Source organism: Microtus oregoni, unplaced genomic scaffold (genome assembly GCF_018167655.1).
Source record: "Microtus oregoni isolate MIOR12 unplaced genomic scaffold, Mior012 000068F_ref0000429, whole genome shotgun sequence".
Lineage (NCBI taxonomy): Eukaryota > Metazoa > Chordata > Mammalia > Rodentia > Cricetidae > Microtus > Microtus oregoni.
The window spans coordinates 5,115,310-5,141,023 of NW_024543975.1; the positions used below are offsets into that span (position 1 = coordinate 5,115,310).

The 25,714-nt window shown below is 37.9% G+C and overlaps 1 protein-coding gene across 6 annotated transcripts in view; it reads left to right on the plus strand.

The window, feature by feature from the left end:
• The window catches only part of Lrrc4c (leucine rich repeat containing 4C), a 1,344,378-nt gene that overhangs the window by 1,146,935 nt on the left and 171,729 nt on the right, over positions 1-25,714 (plus strand). For 3 of the 6 annotated variants that reach the window (XM_041641257.1, XM_041641258.1, XM_041641253.1), the window contains exon 1: positions 19,618-21,594. The exons of 1 other annotated variant lie outside the window; for it this stretch is intronic. The gene's annotated coding sequence lies outside the window, so the exon portion shown is untranslated. Of the gene's footprint in view, positions 1-19,617; positions 21,595-25,714 lie in introns of those variants that run through there. 2 more of the 6 variants (XM_041641254.1, XM_041641255.1) reach the window with 1 other exon arrangement.

Genomic DNA, 25,714 nt, shown 5'->3' on the forward strand with positions numbered 1-25,714 from the left:
GCTCTGAGGTCAAAGACTATTAAAGGTGATTTTTGTTTGCTATTATTTGTTACAAGTAAGTCTAATTATTATTACATATTAAGCCTTAGAGAAGGAATCAAACTGCACGTGCAGTTCTTTTATTGAGATTTCTTTTAGAAATATTTTGAAGAGCATAGACTTCTGATTTGACCACCCAGTGAATGCTTTACCTGAACTAATTCCTGACTCAAATGATAATCCTCCAAATAATTAGGCACCAGAGTTTCCTATCACTTTTTGGCTTGTAATATGAGCTAAGAGATACCCTCTGAGGTTGTCAGGGAACAGTTATGATCTCTCAGTCTATCACAATCTAATATGTATCCATATTTTCAACAAAGTCCACCCACAATTGGGAGTCAAGGAATCCCACAAAGTCACACCTCACTACAAACCTCACACCAGAGAATTATTGGGAGTGATGTAACCAGGAGGATGACTGTGTCTGCTAGGAAAAGAAGTAGGAGAGACCTGAATAGAAGGCAGAATTTATATAGAGTTTCTTTGAAAGCTGGGGGCCCTTTCCGGGTGCAAATTTCCAGTACACATGTTGGTTGGATCTCTAACCCCATGCTCTGGCATTTTACTCAGTTGTTTAGTCCTAGGATGGAGGCTAGGTGCTGCCTTAAGGACACAGATTGTTCTGTGGTGGAATGTGGAAGTTGGAGGTCCTTACGGAATGGGGCCTGGCCACTAGTGAACCTTTAGTGATCTACAGATTTTAATATATTTCTTAGCCATGACAGAGATTGATAAATGAGAGGATAAGGCCTCCCCTGGGAAGTCAGCTAAATCTTCCCATCACCTCCTTAAGGCAGAACCAAGCCCCCTCCCCCACACCCATGCCTAGGCTGAGTGAGGTGTCTCTCCAACAGAGAACTTATTTCAAAAGTCAGTTCATGCTTTAGGGTTACATCCTGGTCCCACTGCTAGTGGCCCAATATACTGCCCAGGCCAGATCTTTGTCTCCCATATTCAAGGGTCCATATTCATAGGTTCTATGCAGGTTCCCTACTTGTCAGTCTGGAATAAGTGAGCTCCCACTAGCTTGGGTCAGTTGATTCTGTAGGTATCCTTATCATGGTCTTGCCCTTACTCCAGGAACTCGACCGAAAGCAAGTTCTAAGACAGTCAGAGCTGATAAAAGAGAACTCCTATCTCAAAACTAAAACCAAAACAAATAAACAAAAAACAACAAAAATTTCCCAGTTGATAAAATATTTTGCAAGTAATAAAACATGAACCTGACGGTGGACTTATTGGGGTAAGGATGGAAGTGGAGAGGGTGAATGAAGGATCTTAATATTTCTTCTATTTAATATTTCTATTATTTCCAAAACAATTAAAACAACATTTTCATTTTTCCAGTTTTATTTCCTTGAAATTCTCATTCAACGAATTTGTATCTTACTTACTACCATCCCCAATTCCTCCTACATCTAATCTTCTTTTTCCTAACCATTCAACTATGAGTCTCTTTCATTTAGCCCATCAAATACAATTTATGTTGCCCATTTATCTTCAGATGTGTGGGCTTCCACTGGAGCATGATAGACCAACCAGGAGCCACACCCTTAATGAAAGCTATTGTTTGTCCTCCTAGAAGTTATTCTTTTCCAGTACTTCCCTGTCTAAATATGGGACTTTATTCCCATCTTTCCACCTTCCCTCTGTGTTGACATGTTTCTGCCTTGAGCAGGTCCTGAAAGTGTTATAACAATTGTTATGAGTTCATATGTGCAATCTCCCTGCTGTCTGAAGAAAACATTCGTTTCTTGTAGTCACCCACTGCCTCAAGCTCTTTCTAGCGCATCTTCTACAATATTCCCGAGCCCTGCTAGAAGGAGGTGTGATATAGATTTCTCATTTAGGATCGAGCATTACACAGTCTCTTATTCTCTGCAGATGGACGACTCATCGATCTCTGAGTTAGTAGCCATCTGCAGGAAAAAGAAGTTTCTCTGATGAAAGTTGAGAGTTGCCTTAATCTGTGTTATAAAGAAAAGACATTAGGAGTCAATTTAACGTCATGTCACTTAGTGGAAGAACAGTAGGTCATAGGCCCTAGAGGAGAACCAGTATTATTTCTTTAATAGGGTTACCTTTCTGCAATCAAATACACCCCCTTGCTCTTCCTCGGTATGGAAGCATCATTAATGTCTCACATTTGTTACTTCTTTATCCATTCATGTCAATGAAAGGTATTATATATCACACTAATCATTCTGGAATAAAATATGGCATGTCTATCGATGTAATATTTGTTGACAGAAAGGTAATAATGTTTTGATATTTACTGCAACATAGATAAACCTAGATAAAATTATGGATAGTGAAAGAAACAAAGTACAAAAGACCATGAATGATACAATTCCTTCCATATGAAATGTTAAATAAGATATGAAGATATATTTATGTAAGTTTAAATTTAGAGTAAGAGAATATATATAATCGTAAAATAGATTAGTGGTTGCTGAGGGAAGACTTGGCAAATGCACATTAACAGGCATAGAGCTTTTCATGGATGGAATACAAACATTCATGAATGACAGTGTGGTGACCATTGTACACTTGGAATATATTAAGCAAGGCAACAAGTTTATGTATGAGAGAGGATATTATAATGATATTGGTTTATCTCAATAAAACTAAGAATTTTGTATTAGCTATATCAGTTGGCATATATATTTGGTATACCAACTTTTGTGTATTAATTTTATACTTGGATTTATTTCTCAAAACTGCTTTGAAATCATTTTATTTTCATTCCCTTGTATTATTTGTGAAGTAACTGTTTAATAAAAGTGTATTTTACCATGATATAGTATTAGAATATAATAAGGCTAGAATCTGAACCCAGATGAGAATGATATTCCCAGTCTCGTTCTAGTTTTGTATTCTCTGTGCTCCTGGTACATAGAAAAAAACTACTGTGCCCAGATGCCCTTCTCTTCTTTCAATATTTACTGATACCTTCATATGGTCTGTATTTTCACATACCCTAAAAGTCATATGTTGACACTGTAACTTCCACAATAGTACTATTATTTGGAGCAAAATTTGAGGGGTGGTGATTTAGACATGACAGGGCACAGTCATTACAAGTTGGATGTCCAAAACACCAAGAGCATTTATTGGCTCCTTATACCATGTAAGAACAGAACCATAGGACACAATTCTAGAAGCAATAAAAAATCTTCACCATATAGTAAACCTACTGGATGATTAATCTTAGACTTCCCATTTTGCAATAATGTGAGTAACACATTTATAAACTTTAGTTTGTAGCATTTGCATAGAATATCCCAGTACAGTGATACCAGAAATGGGATCCTGCAACAATGAATACACATACCCTAAATGCACTTTGAAAGAGGGTTAAATATGAGACTAGAAGACTCATGATATGAATACTAGTGAAAGTCTGTCACAGTGAACCTGACTTATTGCTGCTATCCAAGATTGTGACCACAGCAGAAGTGGGAGTAGCCCAACTGTATACACAGAATGGTATTGGCTGTCTTACCTCCATTGGATGTCATTATCCATGCTGGAAAGTGATGTTCTCTGATCAAGCTATGATACAAGATAATCCTGATTCTCTTTAGTACCTGCTCCATCATTCCTCTAGACCAATGGTTCTCAACTTGTGAGTCATTACCATCAGAAAACACATATATCAGATAGTCTTAGGAGCCTCTAACTGTACATTTATTTTTGTTACTTCATAGGAGTAGTATTGCTACTGAGTGGTGTCTTGGTTCCTAATACCATTGGAAATATGTGTTTTCCCATGATCCTGACCACAGGTTGAGAACCACTGCTTTAGATTCAAATCACAACAGGTCCCCAAGGAGACAAACAAAGTATGAATCATGAGATGTGATACACAGTAAAAAAAAAATTATTCCCCCAAATTCAAGAGACATGTGTAAGAATGAAAATTAAAGATAGGGAATTTTCACCACTGTCAAAGAAACATACAGAGAAACATACAAGAGGATTAGGCTAAATTTATTGATTTAAACTTGTTAAGAAAATTTTCTATATTTGATTTTGAGAGACAGTCACCTAACAAGCTGTTTGCTGACTAAGTCATAGAGTAAATAATAATCCTCAAAGAGAGATTGGAAACGCTCAGTTTCCTTTGTTTAAAATATAAGAAAGTATTCAAAGGTTTAGGAAACAAAAAATTTGGACTGAATTTGTCATTTACTATCTCTTCGCCACACTGGGATAGATACTTACCTCACCAGAGTACATTGAGAAACAATTCTGTGAGAGAGTCTTACCATCTTCAAGGATCCCTGCAGTGTCCCTTTTCTATAATGGAAGGCATTCAGTTGGAAGTCATAAGTGCATTAAGAGTCATTGATTCCTACAATGTCAGATTTGAATGATGGCATACAACACAGAAGGAAGGTAGGAATAGTTACTGCCATGAATGGCAGAGTCAGAGCAACAGCCAGAATAGTGTGACTCATCCACTCCTCTTATGCTGGTTTGTTCATCATAGCGTCAGCTCTAGAAGTGAAACTTGGGAAACTGCTTAAAATCTTACTTAGCTTGTTCAAGTAAGATAGTTTCTGGGAAGTAGAGGCATTAGAGTATCAAATATCTAAGACACTGAAGGAGCTTTGTAGCTGGGTATTGGGCAGAAGATGTCAGAAGTTTGAGGTGAATTATAACATATTCATTTCTTTGTCTAGATTGTCAGTGGTAGTTCTCATGAATCTTGGAGGAAAGGAAGTCAGTTCCAGAGAAAATCTGAAGCATCATAGATAATGTGTAGCTAATTATGAACAGAATTGCTGAGGATGTAGCTCATTTGGTATGCATGTTCACCTAGAATGAAGGTTGGCCTAGTTCAAGTCCCAGCATCACACAAATTGATTGTAGTACCATGTGACTCTAATCCCAATACCTGGGATATAGAGTCAGGAAAATCAAAAATTCTAAGTCATCCTTGGCTACATAGTGAGTCTGAGACTGGCCTGGCATAAGAAGGCTTCACACATCAGAAATTACAAAAGATTAAACTATAATTAGTAATGGCCACCATATTAAGGACTAGGTAAAAATGAAAAAGAAAACATTTACATTGTAAGAGAAAGGAAAACTGTCTGGATCCATATTTATTTCCTAGTACTTCATGGAAGATAGAACTCAAGAGAGATTAAATTAAATATTTGGTTTCAGGAAATCATTGAAGGATTTTATTCTCCTAGGAACTTCTAGTAAAATATAAGATAGATATATGAGGGTAGAATTTTTAGTTGTAAGTGAAGGTAAAACTTAAAAATTTGTAAAAGTACCATCTAGTTTATATTAAAAGAGATTGAAAACTTGTGTTCAGGACATAATACAATGTAATCAGGTAAATGACCATTTAGTAAGGACAATATTCAGTCCTCTAAATAGAAGCCAAGTTCCATTGTCTAAGACAATTGAAGACTATGACTTAGTTGCATCTCAGAGACAACTGGAGCTTAATCCTGCATCTCATGTACAGAGTGAAGAGGTATTAATGGTTCAGCAGTGTCTTCAAAGAAGGTACTACTATTTATATTATGGTCTCTACTCTTTGTCTGTAATTAAAGTGTGTTGCTGAAAGACTTGGGGCCCCTTCTGTTTTCTCTGTGATATTCGCTAAATCCAGAAAAGCAAAGTAGCTACCTCTATTGAAAATGGGCAGACATTTACCTGCAAGGGCAAGGCCAACATGGAGACTGGAATTAGGACAACACCAAATGGTGTCACAGACAAAGCTATAATCTTAGATTAGTAGGGTAGCATGCCTGCAATTCCCTTACAGATGTGCTACAGATATATGGCTGTAGTGCTAGACATCCGAATCTAATGTATGCACACCATGATAAAAGATGCACCTAGAAAGATGTGGGGATAGGGACATCAGGGCTGTATGGATTAAACTTTTGGAAAAGAAAGTTGCTAAGATCACAGTCACAAAGATTCTCTTTTCCATTTTCCTCTAGTAGTGTTGACTTCACATTTCAGAGTTAGGTCAATGGTACATTTTGAGCTAATTTTCACACATGGCACATAGTATGAACCCAAGTTCATAGTTAAAAATGATTGGCTCATGTTTTGGTATGTTTTGTTGATATTCTTGCAAGTCTACAGAGAAAATAGGGAAAATTATTCAATTTCATTTGTGTCATTTCACAAAGGCAGTTGAGTCCTTAGTCTTCTTTCTTGATTAATAAAGTAATAATGTTGGGTTATTTTGGTTTTTCTTGTTTGTTTGCTTTTTACTATCCTTTATTTGATAGATTCTGTTTCCGACACAAAAATACAGGTTCCATCAGTCGGCAAACCATTTAACAGCTTCCAAATGACAACTATAATTTCTCCTCAGCTGTTCCTTCACATGCTAAAAGAAACAGAAAATCAAGGCAGTTGCATGAATAGTTTAAACAATAAACACCCATTGGCTCAATTATCTGTTTCAACAAGCATCTCTATACAAGTTCAAGTTTTGTTGTCTAGCTCTTTATCTTTTTTTTTTTTTTTTTTTGAGTGCTGGGATTAAAGGCGTGTGCCACCACCGCCCAGCTAGATCACTTTATCATTGTGGTCATCGTAATATTATAAATAATTTATATCTTTTGGATTAAATTTAAATGACAAATAATTCATGCCAGGAATATTTTTTAATACTCTAAAGGTTAGAAACGACAGAAAGTAAAGAAACTCATTCTTATTGTTTTTAGTGCTCTCAAGACATATCATATAATTAACAAATATATAGTGTATATTGTAAAATGCAGAACGTAAAAAACATGTTCATGGTACACACTTGTGTATTTTTAAGCTTATAGAAGAAAAATGTTGTACAATTGGAAATAATAATGGGAAACACCCAATAGGAAGATAGCTCTGAAAAATGAATCAGAATTTGTGAGGCAGAAATGGGATAGAGAATCTAAAAGTAAAAGAACTACTAAAGCAAGGAAGAATATGTTCCGGGCTAGTCTGATCATTTGGAAGTCTTCGGATTATACTAGTGAGTAGGAACCATTGAAACTGCTCACAAGCCTTTAGCTAGCAAGAGTTGTTTTATGGCCAAAGCCTAAAAGTTTCTAATTTATTCATCTCTATACCCTAGTAGTTTGTAATGTAGGTGGGGAAGAATAGTAGATACTCCAATTGCCAATACAGGGGTGCATAGGTTGGGGATGGGAACCGGAGAGGAGAGGATGCTACTTATATCCAGTGTGGTAAGGTCGCTGTTTAACATCCAGCAATACACAAGGCATCTGACATGAAGAAAAAATGGTATTTTACTTAAAACAGCAACTGCACCACAGATAAACAATTCTATAGTGCTGCAGTGTTATGTCATGGCAGAGTGTTCTCCAAGTATGCCTGAAAACCTATGACCCATCCCTGTTCAACCCCTCCCTTGCAAAAAGAACTTACGTGAAAACTTATGGATTACATAACCTTATGTAAACTTGTACTGTTACTATTTTTCCTTATTTACATTGTTAGGAAATTGAGACCACTTGATATTATATATCTTGAAAAAATTGCTAAGTAGTTGATAGTATTGCAAACTCAGAGTCATATAAAAGGTGGCTAAAGTGGATATAACCAACCACCTAATTATACTCTGATGATAGGTATGACAATCATTGAAACTGGAAATGAGTGATAATAAATGTGAAGTGTTCTGCCCAGGGCCTGACACAAGGCAAGCATTTCCCAGAGATGTCCAGGGCTTTGTATGATGCTGGTATTTTCTTCTGTGCCTCAGGAGTCAGTCATGAGGAGAACGAGTTAGAGGAGAAGAGGAGTCTATGAGACCCTGTGTACCATGGGATAGTGTTCAGAACCCAGTGGAGTGAAACTGGAATGGAAGCAGTAGAAGACACTCTTAGAGGGGAAAAAAAAAAGTTCATAGGAGAGCTTGAGACATTTACAAGTGAACGAATGTTCAAGTGGAAGCAGGATACTGGGAGGGAGCCAAATGTGAAGCTGCTTTTAAACATAAAAAACTATTTTTTTATTATTTTATTTTTATTGAGCTTTACGTTTTTCTCTGTTCCCCCTCCCCCTCCTCCCTTCAACCCTCCTCCAAGGCCCCTATGCTCTCAATTTACTCAGGAGATCTTTTCTTTTGCTACTTCCCATGTAGATGAGATCTATGTAAGTCTCTCTTAGGGTCCTCATTATTGTCTAAGTTCTCTGTGATTGTGATTTGTGGGCTGGTTTTCATTGCTTTATGTTTAAAAACCACTTATGAGTGAGTACATGTGATAATTGTCTTACTGGATCTGGGTTACTTCACTCAAAATGATGTTTTCTAACTCCATCCATTTGCCTGCAAAATTCAAGATGTCATTATTTTTTTTTCTGCTGTGTAGTACTCCATTGTGTAAATGTACCACATTTTCCTATCCATTCTTCAGTCAAGGGGCATTTAGGTTGTTTCCAGATTCTTGCTATGATAAACAAAGCTGCTATGAACATAGTTGAACACATGTCCTATGGCACGATTGAGCATCCTTTGGATATTTACCCAAAAGTGATATTACTGGGTCTTGAGGAAGGTTGTTTTCTAATTTTCTGAGAAATAACCACACTGACATACAAAGGGGCTGTACTAGTTTGCACTTTCACCAGCAATGAAGGAGTGTTCCCTTTTTCCACACCACCTCTCCAGCATAAGTTGTCATCAGTGTTTTCAATCTTGGCCGTTCTTAAGAAACTAATTTTTACCTCACTATCATGAAGTAAGCACGTGCCATACCTGGAGTTGTTATGATTACCTACATCAGACAAAATCAGACCAGAAAGTAAAAGCCATTAGTTGACACTTGGAGAAAGGAAAAGTATGACCTTTCTAAAGACACAGTACCTAAATTTTTATAGGAAAGATAAGGACAAAATGACATTTTCTTTAATAGACTTCCTAAAACAGCTTTAAGGTTCATTTCCCTTCCTATTTATATTAATAAATGTAACTCTATCCTTCAGTCTGGCTGAATGAGATAGGTAGGGACTAGGATGAAGAGTCATCCTAATATGGCAAGGCAAGGTTCTCCATTTGTTGCTCGTATTGCTGTTTTCTTAAATTGCTTTTTGTCACACTTGCTGTTTTAACACATTGTTAAGAGAGAAGCCAGGCTGGTCATGTAGCATGCAAACAAAAGAAGCTTCAGTATCTGACAAGTTGGCATAGAATATTTTAATAATGAGTGTGCTCATTAGATGTCAGCAACTATGCTAACTGTTGCATCTGTACTCTTTCATCTTCTGCTTTGTAGCTATCTGGAACAGATGCTTCTGATTATTGCTAAAGTCTTTCCGTTTTGTACATGTTGAATAAGTCATATAGCACAGCTAGGAGATACCAATCAAGGTGTTGGATTTAAGATCCAAGCATTTACCCATATTTATATAGGTAGGATTAAAATTTTCTATTTTTTTATTTTTTGGTTTTTCAAGACAGGGTTTCTCTGTAGCTCTGGTGCCCGTCCCGGAACTAGCTCTTGTAGACCAGGCTGGCCTCGAACTCCAGAGATCTGCCTGCCTCTGCCTCCCGAGTGATGGGATTAAAGGTGTGCACCACCACTGCCCGGCCTAAAATTTTCTAATTTTTAAACCTCTAATTCTTCTATATTTTCTGATGTTTTTATTTGATGATATATTAATAAGGCCAGAGACATAACTACTATTTATTTAAGCACATGTTGTTTTTAGACCTTTGGGTTAACCCTTTTTCAGTACTCTACAATTGGAGTTTTTGTCTAGCTTTTTTTCTTGTTACTATCATTCTTACAGGAATTTTAATGCAAAACTCATGTTCATACTGGGTTCCATTCTATAAATGAAATATTAGTAAGAAAGTTAAGGTTCATGCTTCTATAGACTACATTTTCTACACAGGCAAATAAATAAATCTAGAGATTAAAAAAAGACAACGGATAAGTGTTGTACAGAAAATATTAAACATAGTAGTGCAAGCAGAACTCAGGTGTCTACTGCAACTGCTCATAAGTGATATGCTATTTTAGAAGATCAGAAGGACCAGTGCCAAAGAAGATCAGATGGAAACATATGCAAAGCCCCATTTGGGCGTAGAAGGAGTCAATGCAGATGGCAAAGTGCAGGGACAGGTGATGTGGGGGTAAAGGTTTAAAAAAAAAAAGGCAGAGCGGAGGTTGAAACCAGCCAAAGAATAATTTGATGAGTCAATATAAGAAATTTTAATTTTACTCCTGGTATCTTTGAATGAATCCTATTCTCTTTCACAAGGAACTATTGTCCTCAAAGACAGATCTGAGTATAGCGAAGAAGTTAAAGATACCAAGAAAAACTAATTTTACTTTGACTTTATCAGTTCATATTTCATGTGAAAATGAGCAAAAGAGCTCCCAAACTCTTTCAGAAGCTTTGTTTCTACCTGAAAGGCATGCTTTTTGACACCTCTATCAATCAGTGGGTGTCATAATCTGCATATTGTGTTACAGAGAGCTGCCATCCTTCTGACTTTTCCTTTTCTTTTTTCTTTTATTTTTTTCTTATTCTTCTTGGGGAATTAATTCATGTCATTTCCCTTTGAAATCTGTGGCATTTGACTGCACAGGCACTTAGAGGCACCCTTCTGTGACTGGAGCTTACTTTAATTGCATAGCTTGTCAGCAACACCTGAAGAAAAAGAACCAGCTGCTGGGACCACTGTCAGGGGTATTGGGCGGGGGGGGGGGGGGGGGGGGTGCTCATGGAAAGTGGTTTGAGCCAGGTTCATAGGACTGTTTTGAAGGGACCCTGAAAAGTTAGTTTTGGTAAGTGATGCTGTCACTTTGCTTCTTAGCTTTTTTTTTCAACTTTGTATCTTGCTGTGCAAAGAACTTTTGGACAAGTGTTTGTAAGATGTCATCAATTTCACTTTAGAATTTGGATTTTGAAAAATGCACTTAGTACATTGGTGAGCATTTCCTAAAGTCATTGATGGAGACAACTGATAAGTTTTGTGAAAGGGTGAATAATGTCAATCACATCGTTCTGCTGTTCCACATGAAAGTCTGTCTCCAGACAGAAATAGTCCAATGAAAGACTAAAATGTGAGCACAAAGGTCCAAGCAGCTATTAGCCAAGTGGATCTCAGACTTTAATTCCTTTTAAATCATCAGAATAAATAAATACAGAGTACTTTAGGCTTCTTAACTTTGTATTTTGCCATATGTTAACACAAACCCAAATAAACATAAGAAAAACAATGAAAATCTAATTATAAAAATTTGGGAAAGGATTAATCATCAATTGAATTTGTTTTGATTATTCACTTTATTTTATTTCATTTATATTTTTGTATTAATTTTTTTCTGGTTAACAGAACATAGTCCCACTTTGGTGACGCCACCCCTCCTATTTTGTAGACCAAATAGCTACTCAGAGACAAGGTTTAGAAACTGCAGATTTATTTCAAACACACCATGAAAACCCAGCAATGACAGGTGCCCTATGCTCCAGAAATGGGAATGGCAGGAAATCAACACTTTCTAAGACAGCAGCCATTGCAGTCTAGAGAGAATTATTTGATGAGTCACTTTCCTATACTGAAAGAGAGTTAGACAGTGTCCAAATAGAACACCACATGTGTCCAAACACAGATGCTCACTTAATAAGTATGTAAATTAGGATTATTTTGTGGATTCTAACACTTGACTGTTCCTAAACCCAACTCACCCTTTTTAACTGCAGAACTGCTACATTGTGTAAATCCTCATATTCCGCAACCCCTTTCTCATGATTTTCTAGGGTCCAAGAGATCCTGCTCCTTTTCAAACTCATCTGCACATGTCCCATGCAATGGCGTTAGTAAATTTCAAACTTATGGCATAACTCCTTAATTCAGTGTCCCTAAATAAAATCTCTGTACCTTCCATATAAATGCCTTCAAAAGATAAAAAAAAAATAAAAGACTTCTTGACCTGGCTGTATACTTTAGGCTCATCTTTTATCACAAATGTCTCTGAAGTTCCTAACCTGTAGTTGTGGTTTTTCTAATGCACAAGGAATAAACACCTATCCAGTTCTAATTTGAGTCTATAAAAATCCAGACTTGGTGCTCATGGCTCAAATCCATGGTTGTTTCTTTGAAACAACTTCACTTCAATATGGACACAAGCACCAGTCTATTCAATATGCAAGTATCTCTATGGGGAGATATAAACTACTAATGCTTTATATAGCTACAATAGAAAGCACACCAATATAATCAGTGAATATTCTTTAATAAATAAATAGACTGGATTGAATTAAATGGCTAGTGTTTTTGTGCAAATTTTCATTTAATATCCATTTTTTTGAAGAAGGCAAACCTAAAATTGATGATTTTGATTTATATAAAAGAGAATTTAAAAAGAAAATATTGGAAAGGGAGATGAGCTTTATTCTTTATTTATTGCAATTTCATAATCTTGTTATTTGCTAAATATAGCCATAAAAGAATAAAGTGTAAGTTTATATAAGAAAAAAAGCCATGATATTTTAAATTTTGTCTCCTAAAATCAATAAAAATATGCTATTATTTATAAAAATTGAAGTTTATGGCATACAAGTTATTATTTCAATGAAAACTTTGATTACTAAAAAAATCTAAAAAATACATTAAAAATTAATTCTGGAAGATTGTCAATTGAAGATGATAGTAAAATATCAAACATACAATCGTTGAACATTCAGCTGTTTTTACTTTGTGCAAAGAAACCACATGTTTGAACATACTTTTTGGTCGTCACATGTTATAGAAATATCTATTCAGTTTTCTACAGATCGTATAAAATTAGTTCAGTTGTTGATAGAATGAGAAATTCTATGAAGTCAGTCAAGGAAGTACCATGTACACCTGATTGCTGTTTTTGGTAAATCATATTTCCTTGTATTCACTAGGCTTATTTTTCTGGAGTATTATTTTACTCATGAGATAAATATTTTCATTTTCTGTGTATTTATAACAGATTTTTAAAAACAAATCTGAAACACATTCAGGGCATTTTTCCTCTTAAAACTGGTTTGCACAATAGGGGAGCTGAGGAGAGACCTCTGTGAGTAAAGTGTCTGCTTTCTGTGTAAACATGGGCTTTGTTCCCAAGAACCCATATAAAATCATTGGAGCAGCAGTGCATACATGGAATCTGGGGACTCTGGAAACCCAGACAAGAGGATCTCTGAGCTTCCTTGTTGCCATATGAAAGTTTTAGGTTCAGTGAGAGATGCCGGCTTAAGGATTTAAAGCAGAGAGTCATACAATACTCAACTCATTCTCTAACCCCTGAGTGTATACACACACACACACACAGAACTTTTAAGGATGTCACTTCATATTTACCTCTGTCCTTGACACATATGGTCTCATATATGCATACACATATGCAAGCATACACACACATACAAGTGCATAAAAGAACACAAATGTATATAAGCGTTTTGCTCAATAAAAATCTGAGCATTAAAATATTCTGCTATTCTAACAGTATAGGCTATCAAATTGGCTGATAGCCTGGAATCACAGAAGTGCCATTGAATCTTCAGTGTGAATGGAAGAGAAATGTGAAGCGCTTACCTTCCAGAAAGAACAATGGTAATGTGGCGTGGAAGATAAAGCTATCTTCCTGAATCTGCACTGCAGAGCAAATGCTGGAATACAGGGACATTCCAAAGGAGTTGTTTAGAATCAAATGCTGATTTAGCTGGATAAAATGCAGCTGTCTTCTCAAATTACACAACTGGATTCACACCATCTACTAACTCCTGGTGGGGTTTTAAAGATACCTTTATGGGCGATTTTCTTCCCAGAGCAAAGATTCCTCAATTAGATGAGATCGCTTATGCGTGCACGCAGAAACACACACACATGCACGCACGCACATGCACGCACGCACACATACACACACACACACACACACACACACACACACACACTTTAGTATCGACTCACAAGGACTATCTCCCTTCGAAAATGTACATTAAAGAAATTGTTCTTTGTAAGGTCTAAGGTCACCATTTAAAAAGGTTTCCTAAGATATAATTGAATAAAAGTAAACTTTAAACTGAAAAATTGTCATACATTTTTGAAGTCTTTCTTCTTATGACTTTAAGTAACACTTACAATTTGTCTTGACACCCAGCATAGTTTAAATGATAAACACTACTCCCACTAGTGGTACCTCTTCACAAATACCCTTGCTTTTCACACTGGTATGTAATGAGTAACTTTCTACAAAGGGTAATATATATATACTAGTTTAACAACCAGGACAGGACTCTGGAGCACTGCATAGATAATAACAATTGTATGGGACGCTGAGGAAATTGAATTCAGCCTGCTTCATGGTAACTTTTTTTTTCTCTTTTTAAAATAATGCTTATTATCTATCTACTAGCTGCAAAATGGACAAACTGGAGCCATCCCCTGAGTATTCGCACATAGAGGGTCTTTTACACAACATATTTTTTCTGTATAAACCTTCTTCTGAGTTTTCCCATCTAGAGGAAGCTAATGGTTTCTTCTTGCCTCTGCAGCTCTTCCCACTTGCTTTCTTTAAATATTGTGACCACATTTAATAATTATTTATGTTGTGTGTGTATGCATATGAGTGTGCATTTACATGTCTACCCATTCCTAAAAGAACATAGGAAGTGTCTCCATCAGCCAATCTCTGACTTCTATAGTGAGACAGTGTATCTCATTCAACCAGGAGCTCACTAACTTGAGCATAAAAGCCACAGAGGAAGCTCCAGAGATACAATTGTCTCTGCCTTTCCAGTGCTGGGAATACAGCTGAGTACAGTATGCCTAGCTTTTAAAGTTGATGACAGGGAATCGAATTTAGGTCCTGGTACTTGTGCAGCATGGAATTACTAACTAAGCCATCTCTCCACTCTCCTGAATCAACATTAAATTAGTATAATTACTATCTCTCAGTTTTTCACATCCAACCTAGTAGACAGTTCATTTATTAAATCATTCAAAATTTATTAAGAGGCAAAATGTCAGACACAGTGGTCAGCAATCTGGGTCTTGAATATTAAAGTCACTAGTTTCTCTTCAAAGTGACTATACCCAGTGTGTGGTTTCTTGTTGTTATATATGGAACAGATTTTGTTTTCCTTTATCATTCACTTCTTCAGACTTTCTCATTTGTTTTTGCCTTTCCCAACTAGGTCTAGACATAGATATAACAGAAAAAAAAGAAATAAACATATCAAAAGTCTGTCTAAGAACTCTAGTCAGTTTTGTAAAATAAAAAAAAATGATAGAGAAATAAAGGAAACATTTCGATGTTGTCAAAGAAAGGTGCAGTCCAGAGGAATTAATGATGTCCTCTTAATGTCAAAAGATGTCATCAGGGAAGTGTGGTACACAGGAATTAGTGATATCTTCCTCAACAGCTACAACACAGTCGGGGATTAGTATACATCTTTTGGAATGCAGCAAATGATTCTATCATGGGTATTTATCTTGCCTGGAGAGTTCAGAGATCATGAAAGAAGGTTGGTGTTTGTGAAGTGTAGAAGATGTGACAGATTACAACAATTGCTCTTATTCTTCACTCTTTTCATTTATGCAGTATCTAGTGTCTATACTTTCTAGGTGGGAAGGTAGGCTCATTCTTCTATGAAGTAATTTGTTTTGAGCCACGGAAAGTCAACAGATTTGAATCATACATGAAACTTTAAAAATATCAGAATTACTGCTTAACCTATCCCTGACAGACCTTCTGACTCATGAGGGGAAAAAACAAAAACAGATTATGACTGTTTCCAGTTAACAGGTTGTCAAGCATGTATTATGCATCACTTAATCTGAAACTATATATTTTCTGATAAAACCATGCTTGATGGTAGCCTTTTCTCTCTGCTTTAATATTTCAAGCATCTTATTTTCTAACACTTTACTAACAATATTGATGAAAATATTAGATAAAATAAAAATAATGAGAGTGAGAATATAGCTCAATTGTACCTATTACTACACAAATAATTATTTGTAGTGTTGTATGCCTACAGGCTCACACTGGGGCATGGGGAGAGGTAGAAGGATCAGAAGTTTAAGGTCATCCTCAGCTGCACTGTGTGTCTGGGGTCACAACATGACATATATAGATACTTACACTCTCTAATACCATAGTCTTAGATATCCACGCACACAGCCAAGGGAAAATATTATAAATATGGGTAAATGCTCTTGGGCTAGCATTAGAGGGACAGGAATGAGTTATTTCTATGCACAGCAAGGATTTGTTTGCAGCCTCGGTATCTGAAGGGAAGTAATTCTGCCAAGCCAAGCATTTATTTAACCTCATCTCTGGTTCTGGATCCCTGAAACTGGTATTACAATGATATCAATTTCATAAAGTTATTGAGATTATTGAGAGTACGGCATGAGTAGAAATGTGTAACCTACCTAGAACCAAGCTTGGTATTTTAAGCTTCCATTAAATATTAGTTGTTAAAACTAACATTAAAATCTAAGATACAACAAACAGCGAATCTCTATGGGATAAGTACTGAGTTTTGGAGTAGTCATCATAAAAGAAATATATTGGAAATGAACAACTATCAACTAGATGCAAACATAATTGGACCTTAGGATCCTCATCTGAATTAGTAAGAAGCTAAGCATGCACAGTTGTTGGAATGTCTTCTAGTTCTTTGGGAAGCAGTGTCTATGTTATATTGCCCACATAAGGCCACAAAAAATAGGATTTAATATCAAAGTAATTTTTAAATTAGTTTAATGGGTTTAATTCACATTACCATGTGTGTAAATTACAGAAGCAAATTTGATGCCATTATTATCTGAATATAATAGAATTGAAACAAAAATAAAGAATATTTACTTTTGAGATTTCTACCATAAAATAAAGACTGTGTGTGTGTGTGTGTGTGTGTACACTATGCACTGACAGACTGGCCTACAATGCCTTAAATCCGATTAGCAACACAACATACACAGTCTTATTTGCTCTATTTTTAAACAAAGTTACTAAATTCATGCTATTTGCTGTTTTGTATTTCTGATTACAAGGTGCTGTCCCCTGCTGTTTGTTAAAGATTATACCAGTTTGCATCCCCAGTACAGACAAATAATAAGACAATTTTATTTTACTCATATGTCTAAACATCAAAAGAAAATAAAATGTGGAATTCTGTGTAGACACAGAAGAAACTACTGTGGTAGGTAGCATCCCTCCCCATCTTCCCCAGCCATCTCTGTCCACTGACCTTTTATTCTAGACAGGATTTTGGTAACAAGAAGTACTGATGAGTGGGAAGCATGAGGATGAGACGAGTTACCTACTCGGCAATTAATCCTTCTAAAGGAGGGCTTATGAAGAATCTTACCTAAGCGCATTCATCTATTGGTCATAACTGGCAGCTCTGCAGTCTAACTAGCTACACTTTTGTGTCTTAGCAACTGAATTTGCATGTGCACTTTTATGATGTTCCCCCTTGTTGATTCCTTATTCCAGTTCACTTTAACTAATGCCACACAGCAGCTAATACGACAGGATACAGCAATGCCATTTCCATACAGTGCTACAAACTCATCTCTGGGGATCCATAATAATAACAGCCTGAGTGATCTTGACTGTCTTGACAAGCTGCTCTTCATCTTACTAAAACCTAGTCATTTATGTGAAACTAGCAAAACTGAAATCAGCTAGATTGGTTAATATTTGGCAGTCATTTACCAAGCATATCACTTGTCATTTCACTTTTTCTTCAAAATGTTTCAGGAACTTGTTTGAATATTAAATACAGTGATGTAATAAAGAAGATGCAAATCACTATACATATATATGATATATGTATATCATATTATATATTCAATTAATAATTGACTTTGAATGCAAAAATATGAATACCAACTAACCAATTCAGTGTCTTATCGAGCAAATCAGAAACTGTGGTTCTTCAGTTTGTAATGAGAAACTAAGCAGACCTGGGAAAATTTTCTAGTTCCTGCTTCCCTACTTAGCACTCTTCCTTTCCTTTTGAGAGATTTCTTTGCTCTGAAGGGTGATAAGATGTCTAGCAAGCATCTAGTATGCTCCATTTTGAATTAACAAATATGGTCTACTAGTGTTTGTGAAGCAAAACATGTAACAACCAAACATCCACTTAAATATAAAAGCATTAACTCCTCCACAAATTCACATTATATATGAGATGCAACTATATAAAAGCTCTTGAAAACATTGGGTAGCCATAAGCAATTGCAGCTGAATGTGAAAGAAGGGTATTTTCCTTAGCAGGTAGGGACCTCTGAAACACATTACAATTTTTTCATCTTCAAACAAGTGTATAAAAATAAACTTTCGAAGTCCAAAGAAGTAACAACATAGTGCATTGCATATAGTATACAATATGTTAATATTAACGCAGCAAAGAATAGAAAAGAACATTTGGAATGAACTTCAATAAATCTCTGATGTTCCCATAGTAGCACAAAAGTTCTCTCCTTGTCTTTTTGCTCTGTTTTACTTCTCTTTATCACATTCTATTTAACTCTGTCTTAAACACAAGAAAATCTTCTTAGTGCTAGAAAAGAAATAAAATTCAGCCTAAAGATCTTTACTGGGAGAAGGGGAAACAGAAATCTTTATTTATTCTTCATCGTCAATAAGCATGATCTCTAATTGTTACATTCTTTATTCCTGATTTCATTAGTCTCATATCTCAAATAACATGCTTGACAGGCATGTAAGTGACTGCAGCTCATGGAAAGAGCTTTGTGATCATTATAAAAGCAGAGACGAGTGGCAAAACAAATACCTATTCATGTCACTGTTCTATGGTCTGGGTCCCTGCTTCTTAGGAAAGGCAGTGGAGCTGAAATATGCCAAGCGTTCCTCTAACACGAGTTGATGGAAAAGCCCACATCCAAGAGCGAGGGATGCTGGAATTGAGTTGTCAAGCTGTCCTGAATGTCTCGTACAAACTGAACAGGCCAATTTACTGCAACACTGCATAGGCTGAAGGCTCCTATCTCACCTTTACACTTGTTTCCTCCTGGAGGGATTAACCTGCTCTCCCATGCTCTACCTCTCTAGTAGTTCTTGAGGTACCCAGGTTCCTCTCCCCGCTCCCCAATCCTACTTCTTAGTAGGAACCGAGGCTTAATCCCTTCCTTGGGACCCCCTGCGGTACTTCCTAGAGAGGCTCTTACCATCCAATCCGAAATCAAAAGCTTTGTGTTTGTTAATAATCTTGAATCCAATGGTGATTCGGTTTCAATGTATTCTCCTGTGTACTTCAAAACTCTTGGCTTTCGGGATGAAAACAGACAAGCTTTAAAAAATAAAAATAAAAATGACAACTCCCACACAGCCTGAATTTCTTTCCTGATTGCTAGCCTCTGACAGTGAGGGGCACGCTTTAAAACGGCGTTCTTCCGACTATTCCCTCCAGGTGGCAGCAATGCCACACCTCAGAGTCTCCAATCCCCTCTTCCCTGACTTCAAGTGTTAATGCAATTGACCAATCACTGCTAAGATGATGGGAGGTAATTGGGTAATTGTATTTTACTGATCTCTAGCGGAGAAAGGGAACGGAAAAGGGGCAAGAAAGAGGACCAGAGAAGGGGAAGAGACTGCAGTCTGGGTACGCTTTGGGGAGCCTGGACCCCAAGTAACAGGACTCGGCATTGGTGGAGAGAAAAGTCTAGATTGGCAGACGCTGCCAACCACTCAGGGAGCGCATTCTTTTATCTGGAGAGAGAGGAGAGGGAGAAGGCAGAGTTCATGCCGAAGTGGATGGAAGGGGATCCTGGTTTCCGCGGCACAGGGAGTCGCGAGTCGGGACTATGGCACTGAGACCGGCGCGGAGCAGCTGCGCGCCCGAGGACGCATCTCCTCGCGGGGGACCAGCGGGCGTCAGGAAAGACTGCGCACAGAGGAACCAACTTGTGGCTCCAGACCATCCTCAACGCAGCTGGAAATGAGATCAAAGCTGCAGTTTCATTCCAGAAGGATGAGAGGAGCCAGTGATTAGGGATTTTTTTTAACCCTCTTCGTTCCCGTTTCGTCGTTTTCTCTTACCCCCCCCTTTTTTCTTTTGCTTTTAAATATATGTTTGTTTCTTTTTTTTCTTTTTTTAAATTTACCTAACACTACGTCAGTCCCGTCACATTGCTTTCCCCGTACGAAATAAAAGCCCAGTCTGAACTTCGACCGCCCGGGAGACTCGAGATCTGCGGCCAGCTGATGGAGAAGGGGACACCCGTGCTGGCAGGGGCCGCTGGCGAGGGACCGCATCACGCGTCTCTCTGGTGATCCCTGCCCTGATCGCCGAGTTCAGCAATACCTGGAGGAACTGGACCCTGTACTGCGGGTGGGGGAGGGGACTCAGTGAAAGCCACCCTGAGCCTTAAGAAAAAGTAGCTGACTGGGGGCGGAACGGGGTTTGTTCTTGACAGCTGACGGAGCCTTGAAATTTTCCTCCTCTACCTCCGCCCCCTCCCTCGCCCCCGCCCCCCGCACTCCATTTAACGTGAGATTATGAAATCGCAGAGGCGGTGGAGGGAAGGCGACAGGATCTAACAGGGAGTTTGGAGGGGCGAGGGGGAAGGTGGCTGGCTGGGTGGCTGAAATCAAAAATCCAATTGCGCACTGGGTTGTGATGAGAAATCTAATCAGATCTTCGACGAAGGGGCCGGCCAGAAGGGTAGCCGGTGGGGGCAGTTGATCCCCAAATTATCCGAAGGGAGAGCTGGGGACTGGAATCAAGAATGTAAAGAAAGACTTTTTTGTTCTTTTTTTTTTTCTTTCTTTTCTTTTTTCTTTTTCTTTTTTACCTCCCCGGACGAGGTGGCTGTTGGGTGCCTTGCTAAAATGAAGAATGCGGGACGCAGCTCTCTCTTGGAGCAGAACGCAGAGGATAAACTGATTGTGCCAGAAAGAAGAAAGAATGAAGCTATTTCTTGTGAGACCTGGATTGTAACATAAATGTGTATATGGCCACACGGGGAGCATTGAGGAAAAAAATGAAATAAGCTGATGTCAGACCTGCGGGGTTTATTGTGTTCTGACATAAATAAATAATCATAAAATAGCTGTCCCCCTCCCCCAAGGATGTTTGGAAATGGAGAACTGAGGATACACAAAGAAAAAGTGTGTTCATTTTGTTTTCTTTAAAGGAAAAAGTACGCCAAGGAGATATTTTTTGAAATGAAAAGTTTGGGGCATTTTTAGGAAAGTAAAGACCTGATATATATATACATATTTTTTCTCTTTGAATTTCCCACAAGAAAGAGAGGAAATTAATAATAGATCTGCAAAGAAATTTCACTGAAGAAAAGTTGACCGTGGAGGAACGAAGCATTGATTGGGAAAGAAATCAGCAGAGGACTCTTGGATTGGTGCCCATGTTGACTAAAATTGAAGGATAATTGCAGTTGGATCTTTTTTTCTTCACCAACCTCCTTTTCGTTTTCTTTTTCTTTTCCTTTTTGGTGTCAAGACCGTGCATTCTTTCTTGTTCTTAACCACCTGGATTTCCCTCGGGATGTAGCTGTGCTGAGTCTGAAATACAGTGAGTGATCCTAATTTTCTTATTTATCGGTGAAGAAAATGTTCATTAATTTAGTGTTCTGTTTCTTTTCCCTCTCCCTCCCCCTCTTCTGTGGTTTTCAAGGACCGGCTACTGGGAACAAGCAAATGAGGGATAGGGTGGCCCACGCAGTTGTTCCAGCAAGCTGTGCTCACTGATAAGCTGGACTGCTGTAGCGATGCAGGTTGTCTGCATTCTAGGCAAATGCCTTTGCAAATGTTCAGGAAGGAGAAAAGGGAATCTCTCCATAAAGCCCATTGCAGTGTGGGGTGCTGATGCTCGTGATTGACACTCTAGAATGGATTTGAGTTACAAGAAAGCCCCAGACTTAGAAGCCCAAGTGTTCGTTATTGAAAATTGAAGGGACCCAATTTAAATTTCAGTATCCATCCTGACACTGCAGATCATCAGAATGTATTAACACAAAACTATGATAATAAAGCAGGTGGAGGATGGCTTGTGGCTAGTGGGTAGGATGGCTGGGATGGTGTTGAAGGAGGGAATGGCACAGCAGAGGAAGTGGTGGAACACAGACTGCACGTCTCACAGTCTCCTGCATTCCCTTTTCCAAATGTGTTCTTTGCATCCCTGGAGTATTCAGGGGTTGAGCTATGACTGAAGCAGGGAGCACCCTTCATTCCACCTCCTGTAACTTCAGAATCCCTTAGATAACAGAAAAGCTGCACACGGATTGTAGATGACATGGGAGTTTGGCATGGGCTTTACCAAGGACCCACCAAACACCACTGAGAAACAGCTTCAGGAAAAGGCAGACATTTAGCATCCTTTAGTAACTTAGAAAGGAAGACCAAAGGAAAAATTTATGTGTTGATCTCCAAGGCTTATCCTGGGCCAGCTTTGCTTTGAAGGAAAGAAGGCAAAGAAGACAACAACAACAACAAAATAAGTAAATAATAAATAAATAAAAGAGAATGTTTTAAGAGACTTGAGAGGCTGGGGCCTAGGGGATTGATTACCTTCTTCCTAGCCCCCCATTTCTGCCAGTCTTCAAGCTTGCCTGTTGTACAGAATGATCCAACCCCCACCCCTGAGACTCTTCCGTATTCCTCTCTGAATGTTTCTATTAGAATCATGAACTCATGTAACTTTAGAGCCAGGTCAGATATTACATGCCGACAAAAGAATAATCTGAAGCCGAGAGAAACCGTAATTATTTGGTTAATGACCAAACAGTCTGAGACAAGTGACTCACACAAACCTCACAGAAGCAGACAAGTTTTGAATCCAAACTAGGAAAGATTCTGGCGCATATAGGGTGATTACAGCTGCCATTTTTATTCAGAGATGAAAGAAAGGCACAGTGGTCTAGGGAAGGTGAAGTAAACTTCTGCCAATGTAGACATCAAGAGTCATAGGTGCCAACATCCCTCCCCTCCTCTCCTCTCCTCTCCTCTCCTCTCCTCTCCTCTCCTCTCCTCTCCTCTCCTCTCCTCTTCTCTCCTTTCATCTTCACTCTTCCTGTTGACTGGTTCACAAAACTCTGGCTTTAAAATATCTGAAATCCCAGAAGATCCACAAATCTGAAATATCCCAAAGGAGATGGAAGGCAGCTGCCTCCTGGATACCCTGTTAGTGCTGGGCACATTTACTGCTGAGAGTGGTAGACTCTAGAGAGTCATTAAGGAACTGTGGAGTTAGATTTATATTAGAGAGGTGATAATAGAAACCAGAAACACCCTGCTAATAGCTTTCCAAATCTGTTCTTTCTCTCCCATCATCTGTTCTTCTCCTTTCTGTTACTCTTTAACTGAGGTATCCTGCAGCCCAGCACTTGCCTAATTTATTTTTTCCAGGCACATGTTTACTGCTGGGACACACAGATTCTTTTGGAATTTACCAACCTATGAAAGTGCAAGACTTTTTTTTTCTTCCAGATCTTTGTATAAAGGCTTATGTATATTTTATCATTCTCTCACTCAGTCTCTCTCTGTCTCTTTCCCTCCCTCTCTCTGTCTCTCTGTCTCTCTCTCTGTCTCTCTCTCTCTCTGTCTCTCTCTCTCTGTGTGTGTGTGTGTGTGTGTTTATTTGATATGCTTCATATGGCCATTGTTGTTGATTCAGCGTCTTTGGTCATGTAATAATGACTCAAGCTATATAAAGTTGTTGATCAGTTTCAACTTAGTACAAATGACATAGAAGTAGAGACGAAAATGTATCTTGATGCTTCTTTTTTCTTTGTAGTTCAACTTCAGAGTTTAACTGCAAAACCTGCATTGCAAATATGTTGTGTTTACCATTAGGGAGATTTAGTTTTACTCCTCCTTGCTTTAAAATTTCTCTCAGTACTAAACACTACCCTGGATTCGACCACAAATTTCATTTTTCTTTTCAACATTATTGTAGCTTTACTATCCCCCTCCTTTCTTACACAAACAAGTAAATGTTCCCAAGAGGAGGAAAGAAAAAACAAAAGAATCTGATGTCTGTGCTGAAATGTAGCTCCCTCTACTCGCACTGACAAGCCATCTCAAGGAGTCCTTCTTAAGGTGACTCACTTGGCCCACATCACTCTTGAGTGCTCAGGCAGTTTGGGAATAAGCTCTTCTGGCTTTGGAATCAGTCGTCTCTGCAGTTTGTGCAAGTTGTTCATGGAATAGGAAAGAAACGGTGTGGATGGTGGAGCTGCAATGCTACCTAGTCACTTGGTTTCAGATGAAGTTGGCCACTCAGTATTTGTGAGTGGGTAGGTATATCCAACAGTTTGATGAAGGCCACAGTCCCAGAAAACTGATTCATTGTACTAGTTTTAAAGATATTTCAAAATTCTTCCTCTTTGAACCTAATAGCTGTGCCCTTTGGGCAACCTTTTAAATTTCCCAATCCCTCATTTTTTCTTTCGGTTATGTGTTGGGAATTAACATCTTATCCCTTGGTAAATTAGATGTTTTGTAGATTATAAGTGATGTGGTGCAAAGCCTGTGCACAATGACTTCTCTCAGGCTAGGTCTCTGTCGACCGTGGTCTCTCTTTCTGCCGTGGTCACTCTTGAGAAAGTTCATGTGTATCCACTTCCTGAGGATGAATGAGTTTTGACCAAGTACTTTAAGGGTCTACTGGTTACACCCAACCACAGTGACTAGGGGACTGAGCTTATATTCCTTGTTAGACTTTCTTTCCAAGGACTTTCCAAATAGATTGTTTAAAATACAACATTTAATATGTAAATGCTGTTTAGACAAAATCTGAACAAGAAATGCTTAAATAACAATTTAGGCATAATAAAAGAATGCTGTAACTGTTTCTATAGTGCTGTGTACTTTTAAAGCTTCATAGGGGAACTCTGGAATTTAAGTGTCATTTGGTTACATTTCTTGGTCTGGAATGCCTAAACAAAGACAAATATGTCTGCAAATACATAGATTAAATGAGATGTGCATCATTCCATCCCAGCTATTAAGGACCCTAGGTTCACTATCTGGCTAAGATCTTCCTATTCATAGCAAGTCTAACTCTAACTACATAACGTATTTTCTCTGTTAAAAACAGAAGATTCAATCTATGCTTGAGAACAGATGAAGTAGCAGACATATTTAAGTCTTAATACTGGGATATGAAATAGAAGACAAATTTGCCAGTGGTCTAAGCAGTGGATCTTGATCATGGTTTGCAATTCTCTTGACTCTCATCGTAGTTCTGTGTTCTGTCCATTTCCTCAGTAGTCTTCTTAAGAACTTTCTTCACTTTGCCAATAACAAAAAATGGTCTTACTCCTTAATTACCATGTTTGTTGACATGTCCATCATATATGTGCATTATACTGCCTCATACTGTGTATAATAATCTTGACAACATGGCTTACTGGACTTTGATTACTAACCTCTCAAAAACAATTAAAATCTGGCTAGTTTTGGAAAGGCCTCCTACAATTCATAAGTTTCCCTTCTCATATGAAAATATAATGTAGAAATCTTCACCATTTGGTGTATTTTCCTTTGTGTGTGTGTTTTCTAAAAATGACAGGGAAATCAGTTAGAATTCGGATGCCTGTGTTCAAGGTGAGCTTAAATAGTTAACATCACAGGTCCACATGAATCACAGGTGCCGTTTAACCTATTTCAACCTATTTGCTTATCTGTAAATC